The sequence below is a fragment of the Nerophis lumbriciformis genome, linkage group LG17 (assembly GCF_033978685.3).
Source record: "Nerophis lumbriciformis linkage group LG17, RoL_Nlum_v2.1, whole genome shotgun sequence".
In the NCBI taxonomy this organism is placed as follows: Eukaryota; Metazoa; Chordata; class Actinopteri; order Syngnathiformes; family Syngnathidae; genus Nerophis; species Nerophis lumbriciformis.
The window spans coordinates 30,073,089-30,091,519 of record NC_084564.2 but is presented as its reverse complement, the minus strand read 5'-3'; the positions used below and the strand labels follow the sequence as shown (position 1 = coordinate 30,091,519).

The following is an 18,431-nucleotide window of genomic DNA, read 5'->3' as shown; positions in this document are numbered from 1 at the left end:
TCTGTCAACAAAGATTTGCTTCAGCCTGCGACACATAGTCATTTTGATAGGAGGCTATTATAGCTAATATAGACACTTACGTCATGTGTTGCCTTCATTATAACACTTATATAAGGCTTTTCTTTTTTTGCGGCTCCAGACTGATTCTTTTTTTGTATTTTTGGTCCAATATGGCTCTTTCAATGTTTTGGGTTGCCGACCACTGCTATAGCATATACACAGTAAGTGACATTGGTGGCTCCCCCGAGCATTATGCCCAAAATGCTTTGGAAGACATGCTACTGTACAGGTAACACAGATGCTAGAGATGTCCTTATCCCGGATCATGGGACTGGATCGGGTTGATATTTGCCTTTTTTAACTGATCTTCACCGCAGCTGTGTCCCATGGTTTAAGACTGTACTTGCGTGAAAGATTTCTTCAAAAGGGTTGTACGTTCAGGGAGACAGAATTACATTTACAGAGTCTTTGTTAGCCACATGCAAGAGGTGGGAGTCCTGCCGTAACAACGGCTCGAATCTGAGACCCAAGTTGCAATGAAACCACAGTGCTAAGACACTTCTAATACATCAATCCTCACAACCATGTCGGAAAATAAACTACGTTTATTTCAATTCTCATTATTACTGAAGTACTAGTGGAAAAGGAATGGCTAAGCCTGCTACACAAACACTAAGCAGGACAACACAAGAAGCTAACCGCGATATTCAATGTTAAAGGGGAACATTATCACCAGACCTATGTAAGCGTCAATATATACCTTGATGTTGCAGAAAAAAAGACCATATGTTTTTTTAACCGATTTCCGAACTCTAAATGGGTGAATTTTGGCGAATTAAACGCCTTTCTATTATTCGCTCTCGGAGCGATGACGTCACAATGTGACGTCACATCGGGAAGCAATCCACCATTTTCTCAAACACATTACAAACACCGAGTCAAATCAGCTCTGTTATTTTCCGTTTTTTCGACTGTTTTCCGTACCTTGGAGACATCATGCCTCGTCGGTGTGTTGTCGGAGGGTGTAACAACACGAACAGGGACGGATTCAAGTTGCACCAGTGGCCCAAAGATGCGAAAGTGGCAAGAAATTGGATGTTTGTTCCGCACACTTTACCGACGAAAGCTATGCTACGACAGAGATGGCAAGAATGTGTGGATATCCTGCGACACTCAAAGCAGATGCATTTCCAACGATGAAGTCAAAGAAATCTGCCGCCAGACCCCCATTGAATCTGCCGAAGTGTGTGAGCAATTCAGGGACAAAAGACCTCGGTAGCACGGCAAGCAATGGCGGCAGTTTGTTCCCGCAGACGAGCGAGCTAAACCCCCTGGATGTCTTGGCTCACACCGTCCCTTATGCCACCGAAGATGATCAAGAGAAGAATATCGACCTTAGCTTCCCTGGCCTGCCCTGCTGACATCAACTCCAAAACTGGACAGATCAGCTTTCAGGAAAAGAGAGCGGATGAGGGTATGTCTACAGAATATATTAATTGATGAAAACTGGGCTGTCTGCACTCTCAAAGTGCATGTTGTTGCCAAATGTATTTCATATGCTGTAAACCTAGTTCATAGTTGTTAGTTCCCTTAAATGCCAAACAAACACATACCAATCGTTGGTTAGAAGGCGATCGCCGAATTCGTCCTCGCTTTCTCCCGTGTCGCTGGCTGTCGTGTTGTTTTCGTCGGTTTCGCTTGCATACGGTTCAAACCGATATGGCTCAATAGCTTCGGTTTCTTCTTCAATTTCGTTTTCGCTACCTGCCTCCACACTACAACCATCCGTTTCAATACATGCGAAATCTGTTGAATCGCATAAGCCGCTGAAATCCGAGTCTGAATCCGAGCTAATGTCGCTATAGCTTGCTGTTCTATGCGCTATGTTTGTTTGTGTTGGCATCACTGTGTGACGTCACAAGAAAATGGACGGGTGTATATAACGATGGTTAAAATCAGGCACTTTGAAGCTTTTTTTTAGGGATATTGCGTGATGGGTAAAATTTTGAAAAAAACTTCAAAAAATAAAATAAGCCACTGGGAACTGATTTTTAATGGTTTTAACCCTTCTGAAATTGTGATAATGTTCCCCTTTAAGTAGGGGTGATCGATCCAGATGACGATACTATCAATACAGTATCAGCATACAAAGAATACTAAAGTGTTTAGATTGATTATTTTTATTTTTATTTTTATTGTTCTCATTATTACAAATATATTTTTGCTTTTGTTTGGTTTGTTTCGGTGACGTGGTTCCTGGTTTGATTCCAGCTTCCGCCATCCTAATCGCGGCCGTTGTGTCCTTGGGCAAGACATTTCACCCATCTTGCTCCCGATGCCGCTCACACAGGTGTATACATGTGAAAGAATGTCTGGTGGTGGTCGGAGAGGCCGTAGGCACTAATTGGCAGCCACGCTCCCGTCAGTCTACCCAGGGCATCTGTTGCTACAAATGTAGCTTACCACCAACTACATAAATCTAATCCATTATTAATATTATTATTATTGTGCACTAGCCACTTTATTTTGTGAAAAGAATGTTGGCCACATTAACTACCACACAATAAATACCGTAAGTGTAACACATCATTTGATTTACAGTGTCATCAAATTCTACATTTAATAAGATCAGCTTTATAAAAATGTGGTATTGTGTTTACTTTAGTTACGCACTGTGAAACATTTTTAGTTCTATAACCTCAAAGCATCAGATCGGGACTCGAAATCGGATCTGATCTGAGGCTAAAAAAATCTATTTGGTTTCAGAGGCCAAAAGTTATGAAACGGGACATTTTTAACAGATACTTCTAAAGTTTTCTGTGATGAGGTGGCGACTTGTCAAGGGTTTACCCCGCCTTCCGCCCGAATGCAGCTGAGATAGGCTCCAGCACCCCCTGCGACCCCAAAGGGGACAAGCGGTAGGAAATGGATGGATGGATGGCCTTCTAAAGTTTTATAATCATTCGACAAATGGTCAAGGATTTATAGTCAACGAAGTGGGGACTTGTGCAGGGTATATACCGCCTTCCACCCGAATGCAGCTGCATCCCTGCCATCCTTAGAGGGACAAGCGGTAGAAAATGGATGGATGGAGTTGTTAAGTCTTGCCTGTGTTCCTGCAGAGACGTTTTGTTTGACGTTGGCCATGTTTTCAAACCGATCTTTTTAAAATTTTGCAACCCTGTGTTTGTAAGTCCCCAAAAGGTGTCTATCAAACCTTTGTAGTAAACACCCTAAGGCAGGGGTCGGCAACCTTTACCAGTCAAAGAGCCATTTTGACCAGTTTCACAAATTATAGAAAACAATGGGAGCCGCAAAAATTTTTTGAAATTTTAAATGAAATAACACTGCATACAAAGTTTTTTTTTTGCTTTGTGCTATGTATAACCAGGGGTCTCAGACACCCTGCCCACACCTTTATGTGGAATTTGAAAGCTGGTGCGGCACGCAGGTTTTGAATAAATGGCGCTTGTCAGCGTCATGCGTGCCGTGATGGTACAGCATATAGCACCCACTACAGCGTGCCTGATCAGCCACACGTTGTATGGGGCTTCCGCTTGCCCACGTAGGTAACAGCAAGGCATACTTGGTCAACAACCACACAGGTCACACTGACGGTGGCGGTATAAAAAAACAAAAACTTTAACACTCTTACTAATAATGCGCCACACTGTGAACCCACACCAAACAAGAATGACAAACAAATTTCGGGAGAACATCTGCACCGTAACACAACATAAACACAACAGGACAAATACCCAGAATCCCATGCAGCCCTAACTCTTCCGGGATACATTATACACCCCCGCTACGAAACCCCGCCCACCTCAACCGACGCACAGAGCGGGGGGGGGTATAATGTAGCCCGGAAGAGTCAGGGCTGCATGGGATTCTTGGTGTTTGTTCTGTTGTGTTTATGTTGTGTTAAGGTGCAGATGTTCTCCCGAAATGTGTTTGTCATTCTTGTTTGGTTTTGGTTCAAAGTGTGGCGCATTATTAGTAAGAGTGTTAAAGTTGTTTTATATGACCACCGTCAGTGTAACCTGTGTGGCTGTTGACCAAGTATGCCTTGCTGTCACGTACGTGTGCAAGCAGAAGATGTATATTGTATAACAAGTGTTGGGCTGGCACGCTGTTAATACAGATTGTAGAGGGCTCCAAATGTTGTACCATCATGGCACACCCTTATTATAGCTGTAAAGGTGAAAATCGGTGAATATTAATCCCGGGAGTTTTCTGCGAGAGGCACTGAAATCCGGAAGTCTTACGGTAAAATTGGGGGGTTCAACAAGAAAGCTGCTGAGCCATATCAGAGTGATCAAAGAGCCGCATGCGGCTCCGGAGCCGCGGGTTGCCGACCCCTGCCCTAAGGTTATAGCGGGTGTTTATTTTAGAACACTTTTTTTTTAGAGCGCATTGAGCCACGGGATTTATTAGCAGCGCCACTTGCGGTGTATTTGTCAGAAGAAGAATAACACAGGCAACACAGTAGGAGTCCTTGTTTTGTAAGACGTAACACTTTAGTGTGCTGAGTTGGCTCACACAAACATACACAGGTTTCCACAATGCTGCAGCGATCCAATGAGTGGTGTGTCGTCAGGGCCAGCAATACTGTGCTGGCCTAACATAACCAGAAATCATGATCATAAGTAAAGATAAAAGTAATTTACTTTCCCTAAATATCTAAAAGTATTCATATTCTCTTCATGTCATATTATGCTCCTTCCAGTGATTTTGTTTTTAGTTTTAGTTTGTATCCAATCAGAATTCAGCTTATGTTGCCATGCTGTACCAAATCTGCCAGAGGCCTTCAGAATCAACAATGCGGGCGTCCGTGCACTGTAAGTGAACGGGCACATACAGTTGATAGATAATTGCTATAGCAAATCAGATCAGGAGTTGTTGTCAGTAAGGCCTTGGAGCTGGCCTCACGTTGAACGTGACATTTACGCGTCCTGTGATTGGATACTCATCGGAACCGTTAGCGGATGTATTTGAGAACACATACAGTTGATAGACAGTTGCAATAGCCAATCAGCTCACAAGTTTGACAGTAGCCTATCTAGGTGGGATCTGAGCCGAGGATGTTGTTGTGGCTTGTGCAGCCCTTTTGAGACACTCGTGATTTAGGGCTATATAATAAACTTTGATTGATTGATAGGTAGCCTGATGTTAACGAGACTGTGATTGGATACTCACCAAAGTGAGTATCCAATCACAAGTTGAAACTTAGCAGAAAGTGTTGACCCACAAAGAAGGAGAACAAAAACGTTGATTAGGTGGCCGATATATAGTGATGTTATGAGCTAGGTAACATAACAACTCCATTACCCAGCATTCCACAGTAGTAAAGAGAATGCACAGTAGCCACGTTTAGGTTGTTGAATGTAGCTGGATGTTTTTGACGAGCACGCTGTGGAGTAAACTTTGAGAAGTCAGCCAACACGCCTCGTCTGCATCTTTTATGATTAGACAAGACAACACATATACATGCAAGGCCATTTTCAAGAAGGATATTTAAAGAGAAACTACATTTTGCGAGACCATGTCGGCCAACCCCGGAAGCTCGAATGTGTTGTACAAATTGTGAGTTCAAATATTTTATTTCATTATTTTTTCATGTTTGATATGTTTTTTTTAAATTTTAATTTTGACAGTACCACATAAGATATTGCTGATGCGGGTTTATTGGTTTTTAAATGCGCCAGAATATAACCCGTTTTGTACACTGTTGATGTGATACAATACCCAGTAGTGCGTAAATGTGTTTCTGTATTGTATTTCTCCAGCAATGGTCATGTGGTGACATCAAAGATGGTATTTTGAGAGGTAATCATTGAAGTCGGACATCACTGAAGGCCTAGGTGGGAAACGCATGGCCTGCCTGGATCCAGTGGCGACGCTCATTCTTCCTCCATTGTTTTTATTTGTTTCTGTGTCTCCGTCATTGTGACAAGTTCAATGCGACGTGGTAGTCACTGTTTTACGATACTGTTTTGAAATGGGAAACTGTCTGCGCTGAGTGATAATGCAGCGTTACGTTAAATTGTTATGTAAAGGTACCCGTTGTCTGTGGTCATATCAAAGGAAGGCAGCAGCGGACGCAAATGCAAACAGTGCTTTTATGCGGATACACGGTTATTATGTTGATCGGATTACCTAACCGTCAGTTCTGTTAGCATAGTAGTATTCTTTGGTCATATTGCATCTATAAACCACCTGTCGTTCTCTTTCACAGTCACTCCAATAAGCAGCGGGTGTTGACTTTGCAGCCGCTGTTGCGTTGTTTTTAGCCGGATTACATGGTGCCTGGCCTCATCACCTTAGCGCTGCTGCAACAATGGTGCCGCTTCCCCGTCTAAGTACACAGAGCTCCTGTGACAGGGCTCTTGTTCCCACACACACTGGAGGGGGAAAAAAAGACTGACTTTATTCTCTCTGACTCGAAGCACAGCTGGTCTGGAATATCCATCCACTTTTAGTCATCATATTCACGGTGCAGCAGTGCTGACGCAGCAAGGTGGACAGACCTTCTCTTTTGCTCCCCAGCTTTTTATACTCTCTCACGCTGCTGCAGAAGCAGGTCGATTTCCCTCAAAGCCCGCCACCGAGTGGAATATTAATCGCCAATACAGCTGGACATATTAAAAAACATCCCCGCAGAGTAATGCTGCAAATGTGTGTGAGACTTGAAGGAAGAATGCAGCTTCAATCCAGCAGTTGTCAGGCCATACGTCATCTGATCGACCCACTAATCATCCATCCGTTTAGCTTCACGAATGCTACGCTGCAGCTGCCCTTCACATACGTACATGCAATTTCTCATTTCAACAACTTCGTTTTCTTAGTATTTTTGTGCTCATACTAAATGTCGACGTTTGTGTGTGAGCAATCAAAAGAAAAACTCCAATCATTTAACGCACACTTTTTAAAGGGGAACATTATCACAATTTCAGAATGGTTAAAACCATTAAAAATCAGTTCCCAGTGGCTTATTATATTTTTCGAAGTTTTTTTCAAAATTTTACCCATCACGCAACATCCCTAAAAAAATCTTCAAAGTGCCTGATTTTAACCACCCGTCCATTTTCCTGTGACGTCACATAGTGAAGCCAACACAAACAAACATGGCGGAAAGAACAGCAAGCTATAGCGACATTAGCTCGGATTCAGACTCGGATTTCAGCGGCTTAAGCGATTCAACAGATTACGCATGTATTGAAACGGATGGTTGTAGTGTGGAGGCAGGTAGCGAAAACAAAATTGAAGAAGAAACTGAAGCTATTGAGCCATATCGGTTTGAGCCGTATGTAAGCGAAACCGACGAAAACGACACGACAGCCAGCGACACGGGAGAAAGCGAGGACGAATTCGGCGATCGCCTTCTAACCAACGATTGGTATGTGTTTGTTTGGCATTAAAGGAAACTAACAACTATGAACTGGCGTGGCGTGGCGCAGTGGGTGAGTGGCCGTGCGCAACCCGAGGGTCCCTGGTTCAATCCCCACCTAGTACCAACCTCGTCATGTCCGTTGTGTCCTGAGCAAGACACTTCACCCTTGCTCCTGATGGGTGCTGGTTAGCGCCTTGCATGGCAGCTCCCTCCATCAGTGTGTGAATGTGTGTGTGAATGGGTAAATGTGGAAGTAGTGTCAAAGCGCTTTGAGTACCTTGAAGGTAGAAAAGCGCTATACAAGTACAACCCATTTATCATTTATTTATTTAACTAGGTTTACAGCATATGAAATACATTTGGCTACAACATGCACTTTGAGAGTGCAGACAGCCCAATTTTCATCAATTAATATATTCTGTAGACATACCCTCATGTCAGCAGGCCAGGGAAGCTAGGGTTGATATTCTTCTCTTGATCATCTTCAGGACAGTGTGAGCCAAGACATCCAGGGGGTTTAGCTCGCTCGTCTGCGGGAACAAACTGCCGCCATTGCTTGCCGTGCTAGCGAGGTCCTTTGTCCCTGAATTGCTCACACACTCCGGCAGATTCAATGGGGGTCTGGCGGCAGATTTCTTTGACTTTATCGTTGGAAATGCATCTGCTTTGAGTGTCGCAGGATATCCACACATTCTTGCCATCTCTGTCGTAGCATAGCTTTCGTCGGTAAAGTGTGCGGAACAAACGTCCAATTTCTTGCCACTTTCGCATCTTTGGGCCACTGGTGCAACTTGAATCCGTCCCTGTTCGTGTTGTTACACCCTCCGACAACACACCGACGAGGCATGATGTCTCCAAGGTACGGAAAACAGTCGAAAAAATGGAAAATAACAGAGCTGATTTGACTCGGTGTTTGAGAAAATGGCGGATTGCTTCCCGATGTGACGTCACATTGTGACGTCATCGCTCCGAGAGCGAATTATAGAAAGGCGTTTAATTCGCCAAAATTCACCCATTGAGAGTTTGGAAATCGGTAAAAAAAATATATGGTCTTTTTTCTGCAACATCAAGGTATATATTGACGCTTACATAGGTCTGGTGATAATGTTCCCCTTTAAGTCAGCACAACATTTTTGAATGTTGTTGGTAAATCTTTGCCAGTAATGCCTGTTCAATGATAATACGAAGGTCCTGAGTAGTCCTGAGTTCAATCCCGGGCTCGGGATCTTTCTGTGTGGAGTTTGCATGTTCTCCCCGTGACTGCGTGGGTTCCCTCCGGGTACTCCGGCTTCCTCCCACCTCCAAAGACATGCACCTGGGGATAGGCCCCTCCCACCTCCAAGGACATGCACCTGGGGATAGGTTGATTGGCAACACTAAATTGGCCCTAGAATGTGAGTTTGAATGTTGTCTGTCTATCTGTGTTGGCCCTGTGATGAGGTGGCGACTTGTCCAGGGTGTAGCCCGCCTTCCGCCCGAATGCAGCTGAGCTAGGCTCCAGCACCCCCCGCGACCCCAAAAGGGACAAGCGGCAGAAAATGGATGGATGGAAAATGCAGTGCACTACATAGTTACAACCAGCAGGGGTGGTGTTTACTCATTTTGAACGAGTTTGCTTTCTAAAGCAGTGGTTCTCAAACTTGTTTCACGAAGTGAAATGAAGTTAAGTGAATTATATTTATATAGCGCTTTTCTCTAGAGCAGGCCTGGGCAATTATTTTGACTTGGGGGGCCAAATTTAGAGAAAAAAATGAGTCTGGGGGCCGGTATATGCATCTATCTATCTATGTACACATTAATACATATATACACACACACACACACACACACACACACACACACACACACACAAATATATATGGAATTGGGGGTTAAATCACCAAAAATGGTTCCCGGGCACGGCCACCGCTGCTGCTCACTGCTCCCCTCACCTCCCAGGGGGATACTTGCTGTCCATATCCTACCAAGTCAGACCTACACTGTTCCAATATCCATTTCTCTGTTCTCAATTGTTGATGACTGATGATAACAACCAAACCTACCCGCCCCCCTCCACACCCCGGATTGTAAATAATGTAAATAATTCAATGTGATTATCTTGTGTGATGACTGTATTATGATGATAGTATATATCTGATAGTATACATCTGTATCATGAATCAATTTAAGTGGACCCCGATTTAAACAAGTTGAAAAACTTATTCGGGTGTTACCATTTAGTGGTCAATTGTACGGAATATGTACTTCACTGTGCAACCTACTGATAAAAGTCTCAATCAATCAATCAATCAATCAAGGGTGATGGGTCAAATGCACAGAATACTTTCGCCACACCTAGTGTGTGTGTGACAATCATTGATGCTTTAACTTTAACTTTAATATACATGTAAGCTGTGAAAATAGAATAGAATGGACTTTATTATCATTATATTTGCATATAACAAGATTAAGGACTCCAATTTAAGGTGTGGTAGTGGAAACAAATATGGCAGAAAAATAAATCACATAAGTAATAAAGATCAAAGATAAGAATTGAAATAAAAAAACTACTCTCCAATAAAAACAATAAGCCATCCTGTACAATATACAAAACAATATACAAAAAACTGTACAATATAGAGAACATATTGTACAGTTTTTTTGTATATTGTAAATTAAAATCTGCTGTACAGTATAGTATGTGTGCTTGGGTCCTATTTTTAGGAACACTAATACAAAACCTCACAATAATGTCTGATTGAATGCTAAACACGTTATGACAGACCGCCTTGAAAAACGGAATAACACCCAGAATGTACATGAAAATAAAGAATGTGGGATTTACAATACAATGGGCAGCACGGTGGAAGAAGGGTTAGTGCATCTGCCTCACAATACGAAGGTCCTGAGTAGTCCTGGGTTCAGTCCCGGGCTCGGGATCTTTCTGTGTGGAGTTTGCATGTTCTCCCCGTGACTGCGTGGGTTCCCTCCGGGTACTCTGGCTTCCTCCCACCTCCAAAAACATGCACCTGGGGATAGGTTGATTGGCAACACTAAATTGGCCCTAGTGTGTGAATGTGAGTGTGAATGTTGTCTGTCTATCTGTGTTGGCCCTGCGATGAGGTGGCGACTTGTCCAGGGTGTACCCCGCCTTCCGCCCGATTGTAGCTGAGATAGGCTCCAGCACCCCCCGCGACCCCAAAGGGAATAAGCGGTAGAAAATGGATGGATTGATGGATGGATTTACAATATTAACTATGACGGATAAAACACTGAATATTGACAACATATGAACGTCACACCCCCTCTCCATCCACATATTTTACAATCAACAAAAATGCAACAAACACAGCGAAATATGAACACGAAGGGGTAAAAAAAAAAAACACTTGCGATCTGATACATCACTAAGCTTCAGAACTTTGTTGTAAAAATCTCCTTCCGCGTCTGTCCCTGACACCCACATTTCAGGCCTTATTTTGCCATAGGGACTCAAAGCGCTTTACATAGTGAAATTATGTACCTGTACATCTTTAAGCTACATTTAAACCAGTGTGGGTGGCACTGGGAGCAGGTGGGTAAAGTGTCTTGCCCAAGGACACAACGGCAGCGACTAGGGTGGCGGAAGCGGGGATCGAACCTGTAAACCTCCAGTTGCTGGCTCGTAAGAACCACCTCAGAAAAAACTTGTCTCTCCATGTACCAACATAATGACCACAATTAAAATACAGTGGCGTAGTAGGCCTAAGTGTTCATTAAAAACAAGGCAGGAGTTGTATTTAACAAGTACAGTGGGTATAGAAAGTGAATAGACCCCTTTAAATGTTTTGCTGTTTGTTTCATTGCAGCCATTTGCTAAAATAAAATAAGATTTCTTATTAATGTACACTAAGCACCCCATCTTGACAGAAAAAAAACAGAAATGTAGAATTTTTTGCAAATTAATAAAAAATAAAATTCTCAAATGACATGTACAGTCCGCCAGTACAGTACATGTACAGTCGTGGTCAAAAGTTTACATACACTTGTAAAAAACAATGTCATGGCCAGAGGTGGGTAGAGTAGCCAGAAATTGTACTCAAGTAAGAGTACTGTTACTTTAGAGATTTATTACTCAAGTAAAAGTAAGGAGTAGTCACCCAAATATTTACTTGAGTAAAAGTAAAAAGTATGTTGTGAAAAAGCTACTCAAGTACTGAGTAACTGATGAGTAACATACACACACATATCATATATATATATATATGTATATGTATATATATATATATATATATATATATATACATATACACACACACACACACATATATATGTGTATGTATATATATATATATACACACACACACACACACATATATATATACACATATATATATATATACATACATTGATATATACAGTATATAAATTATATTTATTTATTTTGCCGTTTTTGTTTACATGTTAAAGATGTTTTAATGAATATACATGCATGTTTAACACATATAGATTCCTTTCTTTCATGAAGACAAGAATATAAGTTGGTGTATTACCTGATTCTGATGACTTGCATTGATTGGAATCAGACAGTAGTGATGATAACGTCCACGTTTTCAAATGGAGGAGAAAAAAAGTTCCTTCTTTCTGTCTAATACCACATGAAAGTGGTTGGTTTTTGGCATCTTATTTGTCCAGCTTCCATATTCGTTTTTATACACTTTACAAGAAATACATTGGCGGCAAACTCCGTAGCTTGCTAGCTTGTTTGCGCTGGCTTTCGGAGACTCTTATTTTGAAAGCGCAGGCGCGATGGAGCGGCACTTTTATTGTGAAGACAGGAACTGTGCAGTCAGTCTTTAGGCTTTTGACGGGATGTACGGTTGAAATAAAAAAGGGTCTTTTTTCCTTCACACTTTTGATTGATTGATTGGAACTTTTATTAGTAGATTGCACAGTACAGTACATATTCCGTACAATTGACCACTAAATGGTAACACCCCAATACGTTTTTCAACCTGTTTAAGTCAGGTCATGTGACCCCTGGCTCTGTTTGATTGGTCCAACGTCACCAGTGACTGCATCTGATTGGTGGAACGGAGTGAACGTCACCAGTGACTGTATTTGTTGAAACGCAGGCACTATGGATGTCTGTCTGACAGACCAAAACAAACAAAGCGTGCATTAACAGATCGATAAAAATTAGTAGCGAGTAGCGAGCTGAATGTAGATAAAAGTAGCGGAGTAAAAGTAGCGGAGTAAAAGTAGCGTTTCTTCTCTATAAATATACTCAAGTAAAAGTAAAAGTATGTTGCATTAAAACTACTCTTAGAAGTACAATTTATCCCAAAAGTTACTCAAGTAGATGTAACGGAGTAAATGTAGCGCGTTACTACCCACCTCTGGTCATGGCTGTCTTGAGTTTCCAATCATTTCTACAATTCTTATTTTTTTGTGATCGAGTGATTGGAGCACATACTTGTTGGTCACAAATAAACATTCATGAAGTTTGATTCTTTTATGAATTTATTATGGGTCTACTGAAAATGTGAGCAAATCTGCTGGGTCAAAAGTATACATACAGCAATGTTAATATTTGCTAACATGTCCCTTGGCAAGTTTCACTGCAATAAGGTGCTTTTGGTAGCCTGGTAATTCCGGGAAAACTGGTATTTTTTTCACCGGAAACATGTTGGCTTGAATCTCCAGGGCGAGTGGAGTGTGTGGAAGGTGGAAATGTTCGAATCGGGTAAGAAATGTGGGATATAAAGAGGTTTTTAATTGCCTATTCATTTTCAGCGGGAAAAAGTTCCTGATAATTCCGGGAAAACTGGTAATTTTTTTCACCGGAAACCTGTTGGCTTGAATGTCCAGGTTGAGTGGAGTGTGTGGAAGGTGGAAATGTTCGAATCGGGTGAGAAATGTGGGATATGAAGAGGTTTTTAATTGCTTTATCATTTTCAGCGGGAAAACGTTCCTGGTGATTCCGGGAAAACTGGTCATTTTTTTCACCAGAAACATGTTGGTTTGAATCTCCAGGGCGAGTGGAGTGTGTGAATGGTGGAAATGTTCGAATCGGGTGAGAAATGTGGGATATGAAGAGGTTTTTAATTGCTTTATCATTTTCAGCGGGAAAACGTTCCTGGTAATTCCGGGAAAACTGGTAATTTTTTTCGCCGGAAACATGTTGACTTGAATGTCCAGGGCGAGTGGAGTGTGTGGAAGGTGGAAATGTTGGAATTGGGTTAGAAATGTGGGATATAAAGAGGTTTTTAATTGCCTATTCATTTTCAGTGGGAAAAAGTTCCTGGTAATTCCGGGAAAACTGGTAATTTTTTTCGCCGGAAACATGTTGGCCTGAATGTCCAGGTTGAGTGGAGTGCGTGGAAGGTGGAAATGTTCGAATTGGGTAAGAAATGTGGGTTAAGAAGAGGTTTTTAATTGCCTATTCGTTTTCAGCGGGGAAAAGTTCCTGGTAATTCCGGGAAAACTGGTAATTTTTTTCACCAAAAACATGTTGGCTTGAATGTCCAGGTTGAGTGGAGTGCGTGGAAGGTGGAAATGTTGGAATCGGGTGAGAAATGTGGGAGTTGTGCAACTTTGAAAAAGGGCCTATCATTTTTTTAATTGAAAAAATGTCCTGTACAAGATGGAATTCCTGGTAATCTAGGATACTAAGGGAGAAGACAAATGTTGGCAATGGTTCCGATCCGATGAAAACTGTGGGAGAAGAAGGGATCAAACTTTTTATCTGAATCAGTATAACAAATGCGAAAGCCTTGCGGCATTCACATAAGAAAGATATATTTATATTAACAAAAAGAGATAGAAAATAGAACATATTTTAAAACTAACAATTACTTATCATTCATTCTCAAATTGTCAGGTGCAAACACTGTTGACATCTACTAATCAGACAAGAAGCAAGGAATGAATCAGAGACGGAGTTCAATTTAGCTCATGAGGAGACACGTGTTTTGGGCTGTACTCTAGTTACAGATCCAAACTACGTTCTAAAGAAAAGCCCGTGCGCCTCCTCCATTTATTAGGAAAATGGCCCTATTACATCACGGTGACTGAGGGAAGGGGGTAATCTCGACAACTCCAGTAAGACACAATATATGATAATACAAAAATGCAAATATGTTGACTCTTGGTGATATCGCCCAGTCTCTTCTCTGCTTTGTCTGGTCTTGGAACCAAATATTCGGCCTTGGCTGCCAGCAGGCCGAGTCTGCACACAACACTGATAACGAGGCTAGCAATCTTTTGGATTGCTAGCTATGCACAAATTGACAATACTTTATAGTATGGCCCTTAAGCATAAAGTTATGATGATAATATATACATAATTATTCTAACATTTCCCTCCTGTTTATCACATAACTTCCCCAGAATCTTCTTATCCCCAATAACTTCTTCTTGCGATTTTCAGTTAATAGTTCATTTCTTTAGGGCCAAGTTATGTTTACACTCAGAGTTCAACATCATCATATTTTTATATATATATAGTCACCAGGGTCTGGAAACAGATCAGGAACACCGTCCAGGTAGGTATCCTCGTCATCAGATTCATCTTTCTTGTCGTCCGCCAGAAGGTGCATCTGAACAGTTCTATCATCTGCTGGGCTAATCGCTGTGGTAATCAGACGGTTAAGCAGAGAACCCAGACAGGGAATACAACTACATCCACACAACGTCAGTTTTGCTGCAAACACAGCCATAGATACTAGAATGGATGATACCAAGGACTTGTATTTGCCGAACACATTCAACCATCCATCCCACATAGGTGAGTGCTCTTCCATTTTACCGTTGAGGGGTGCGAAGGCCTTCCAGTGCTCTGGTCAGGCTATCTTCTGCATCAGTGTATTTTGGAATGAAGTACAACACTGTTCACCCAATATTGCGCACACATCTCCTTTTTCCGCTAACAACATGTCTGGCGCCATACGGTTTTGAAAGGCCTTAAGGGAGGTTGCGGCGAGTTGATCAGTGACGACTTCAAGTCCGGCCTTTGTCCAATTTCCTAATCTCTGTATGTTGTAGTGGACATAGTTTATTCTGTCAACATTCTTGTTAATCGTACACCACCAGCAGACGGATGATTCGAATCCAGCTGCAACTTGATTTACCAATTTGTACTCGTCAGGTACACCTCTGGGGACACCTATTGTATCGATATAAGTTGGATCTCCAACACTTTGCCAGTTTACATCACGTGTAGTTATTTTCCAATGTTCGGATATCAAACTGTTCAGACGTGTTAACAATTTTTGTACAAATATTGATACATTTACTATGTGTAAGCAGTTGTCTGACGATAAGTTTCCTAACTGTTGTCCAGAGCCTAGTATGTTAATGCAGGTGTAATTAGCTTTTGTCACATGTTTATCAAATATTGGTTTCTGCTTTGTTTCTTTGTTACAGGCTAGATTTTGTCCCATGTAGTGCAATTCCATTCAGGAGTTGTTTCGCAGATTACTTCAATTAAACCTTTTTGCCATGAGTAACCAATTAACAGCCAAAGGAGGAACCAATTATTACACACCAGTTGTTACTTTGAACATTTATCCACATCATCAAATGGTACGCTTACAACTGTGACTTCCAGCGCGTTTAGAACACTCTGGGTTGTTCGGTGTTGCGCATGGTTTGATTTATGCAAACAATCACTGGGAAATATGGGTCTAGTCCACTTGACCATGCCCATAATTGGAAACCCCATCTGGACGTGTTGAACAGTGTGGAATTGGGTGGTCTATTTTGTCCATCAGGGAGTGATATGGTTAACACTAGATTTGGGCCTTAATGTTTCAGAGTTATTTGACTTTTAAAAAATTTAGCTTCTTCACTATCTCCCGGGGCCAGTAATTCATTCATTCATTATCAATAGACAATTCAAAACTTTGGCAACTGAACACATATTTACACACCTATGCTTGAGAAGGAACAGGATAAAGAGAATCTTATATTTCCTGCCCCCTTCAACATAATAAGTAGTCTTACTTAATGGATAGCCCAGATTCACAAGCTTACAAACCAAACAAATGCATCCAAATATAACAAAAAATAATATACACCTCACGGGATGATACAAAACAAATACAAAACCAGACACAAAATAAGTAGAATAATACATATAATCTATACTACAGTATACTATATGTAGTGACCAGAGTGTCCACTTCCCCCGTATTGGATGTCCTGTGAGGTACCACCAGTAATTTGGCCAGTCTGTTCCCGTGGTGGGAATCCTTTTAAGTTTAACACGAGCGAGCAGTAGAGAATATGAAGTGAGTTTTGGCCCAGGACGTATTTTGCTTTATTCATTATTGAAATGTTTTTTTTTCCACCTTATGTTGTATGTTTTGTATATAACATTTCCAGTTCATTTGATCATCTATTTATACTCTCCAAAATCTTGTTTCTTTTACCCTTTCAATATCTACTCCGTCTATTTGTATTCGTGTTTGATGCTCTTTTCTACTGTTACCAAATAGCATTATTTTAGTTTTACTGAGATTCAAAGAGTCAAACCATTTTTTTAAATTTGTTCATTTATTCTGTTATTTGTATTATCTTCTGTGTGTTCTCTCCTGAACAGAAAGCAGTTGTGTCGTCTGCAAATAAAACTAACTTTAAGTCCTTTGTAGCTTTACAAATGTCGTTTGTATAAATATTAAACAATCTTGGTCCCAGTATTGATCCCTGGGGTACACCACAAGATATATCTAGCCGTGTTGACATATTTTCACCCATCTTCACATATTGCTTCCTGTTGGTTAAATAGCTTCTTATTCTTGATTAATTGATTTACAAATTGAGGTCCATTGTCATGTATAGATTTAGTTATACCCTATCTTGGTATTATATCTTTGCATAATGCTTTTACTACTGTTAGCACATCTGCTTTTCCTTTAAAAAATATTTCTACCCACTTTGAAAATGCATCTACTATGACCAGACAACACTGTTTTTCTTCACTCCTATTTTGTTCAATAAAATCCATGCATAGATGCTGGAACGGGTGTTTTGGGGAATTGGCCTCGCACAGGTCATGCATGACCTACAAATTTTTATTTTTATTTATTTTTTGAATAAGAATAAAAGCTGTAGGCAGTATAGTACTTCTGTATAAGGGTCACCATCCCTCCTGTTGAGACATGAGTACAACCATGGCTCAATACTGCTGCCCACTTATACAGATTTTTTTTGGTAAAATTCGTTTATTGTCTGGACATACATAGATGTCGTCTTTGTTCAACGTGGCTCCGTTTTTTGTTTTTGTTCTTTTTTTTTTTGGTTTATTTTTCCATTTATCTTTTTCTTTTGGAGTACTTTGTTGTTGCATGTCTTTTAGTATATCATTATTCATTTCACTAGTTCGTAGTTTAAAACCTTGTATTTCTTCTTCTGCTGTTTGTTTTGCTGTTTTGTCCGCAAACGTGATATTGTCATGATCCGTGGTCCTGATCATGTTTTGTTTAGTTATGTTCTGTTAGTTTTGGACTTCTTTAGTTCCCGTTTAGGCTTCCTTGTTTGTTTTTGTCACCATGTCGACTTATTTTGTTCACCTGTCTCTGATTAGTGCTCGCCCGCTCACCTGCTTCCCGAGCACCAATCAGAGGCATTATTTAAGTTACCTCTGCCAGTCAGTGGGCCTGGCTTCATTATTTATGTCACACTGTTTGTGTCACGCCTGTACCAATTAAGTTTCTTGTTCCATGCCATAGCTTCTGTTTTAGTCTTAGCTTGACGTGTTTTAGGCACGCCTTTCTTTTTATGTTGTTTGTGTTTTTGGTAGTTGGATGATTTATGTTAATAAATCCCATCCTACCTTTACACCTTCGTCCAGAGCCGTCTTTTTGCATTGAAAGAACGAACCGCAGCAAGCTGCATAACCCACGTGTGACAGATATTGCGTCCGTTCCGTTGGTGTGTGCCACACATTTGCACATTGCTACTTTAGCTGCTAACTGTACCGCTTTTAATATTACTTTTAATAGTTCTCCATGTGTTACAAGGTTTCCCGTTGACGTTATCATTCCTCTATTTTGCCAGTGTTGTGCAAATGTGTGCA

At 41.1% G+C, this 18,431-nt stretch overlaps 1 protein-coding gene across 2 annotated transcripts in view; it reads left to right on the top strand.

Moving 5' to 3' along the window:
* Positions 1 to 18,431, top strand: part of sipa1l3 (signal-induced proliferation-associated 1 like 3) — a 310,964-nt gene that overhangs the window by 218,038 nt on the left and 74,495 nt on the right. The gene's annotated exons all lie outside the window — the stretch shown is intronic.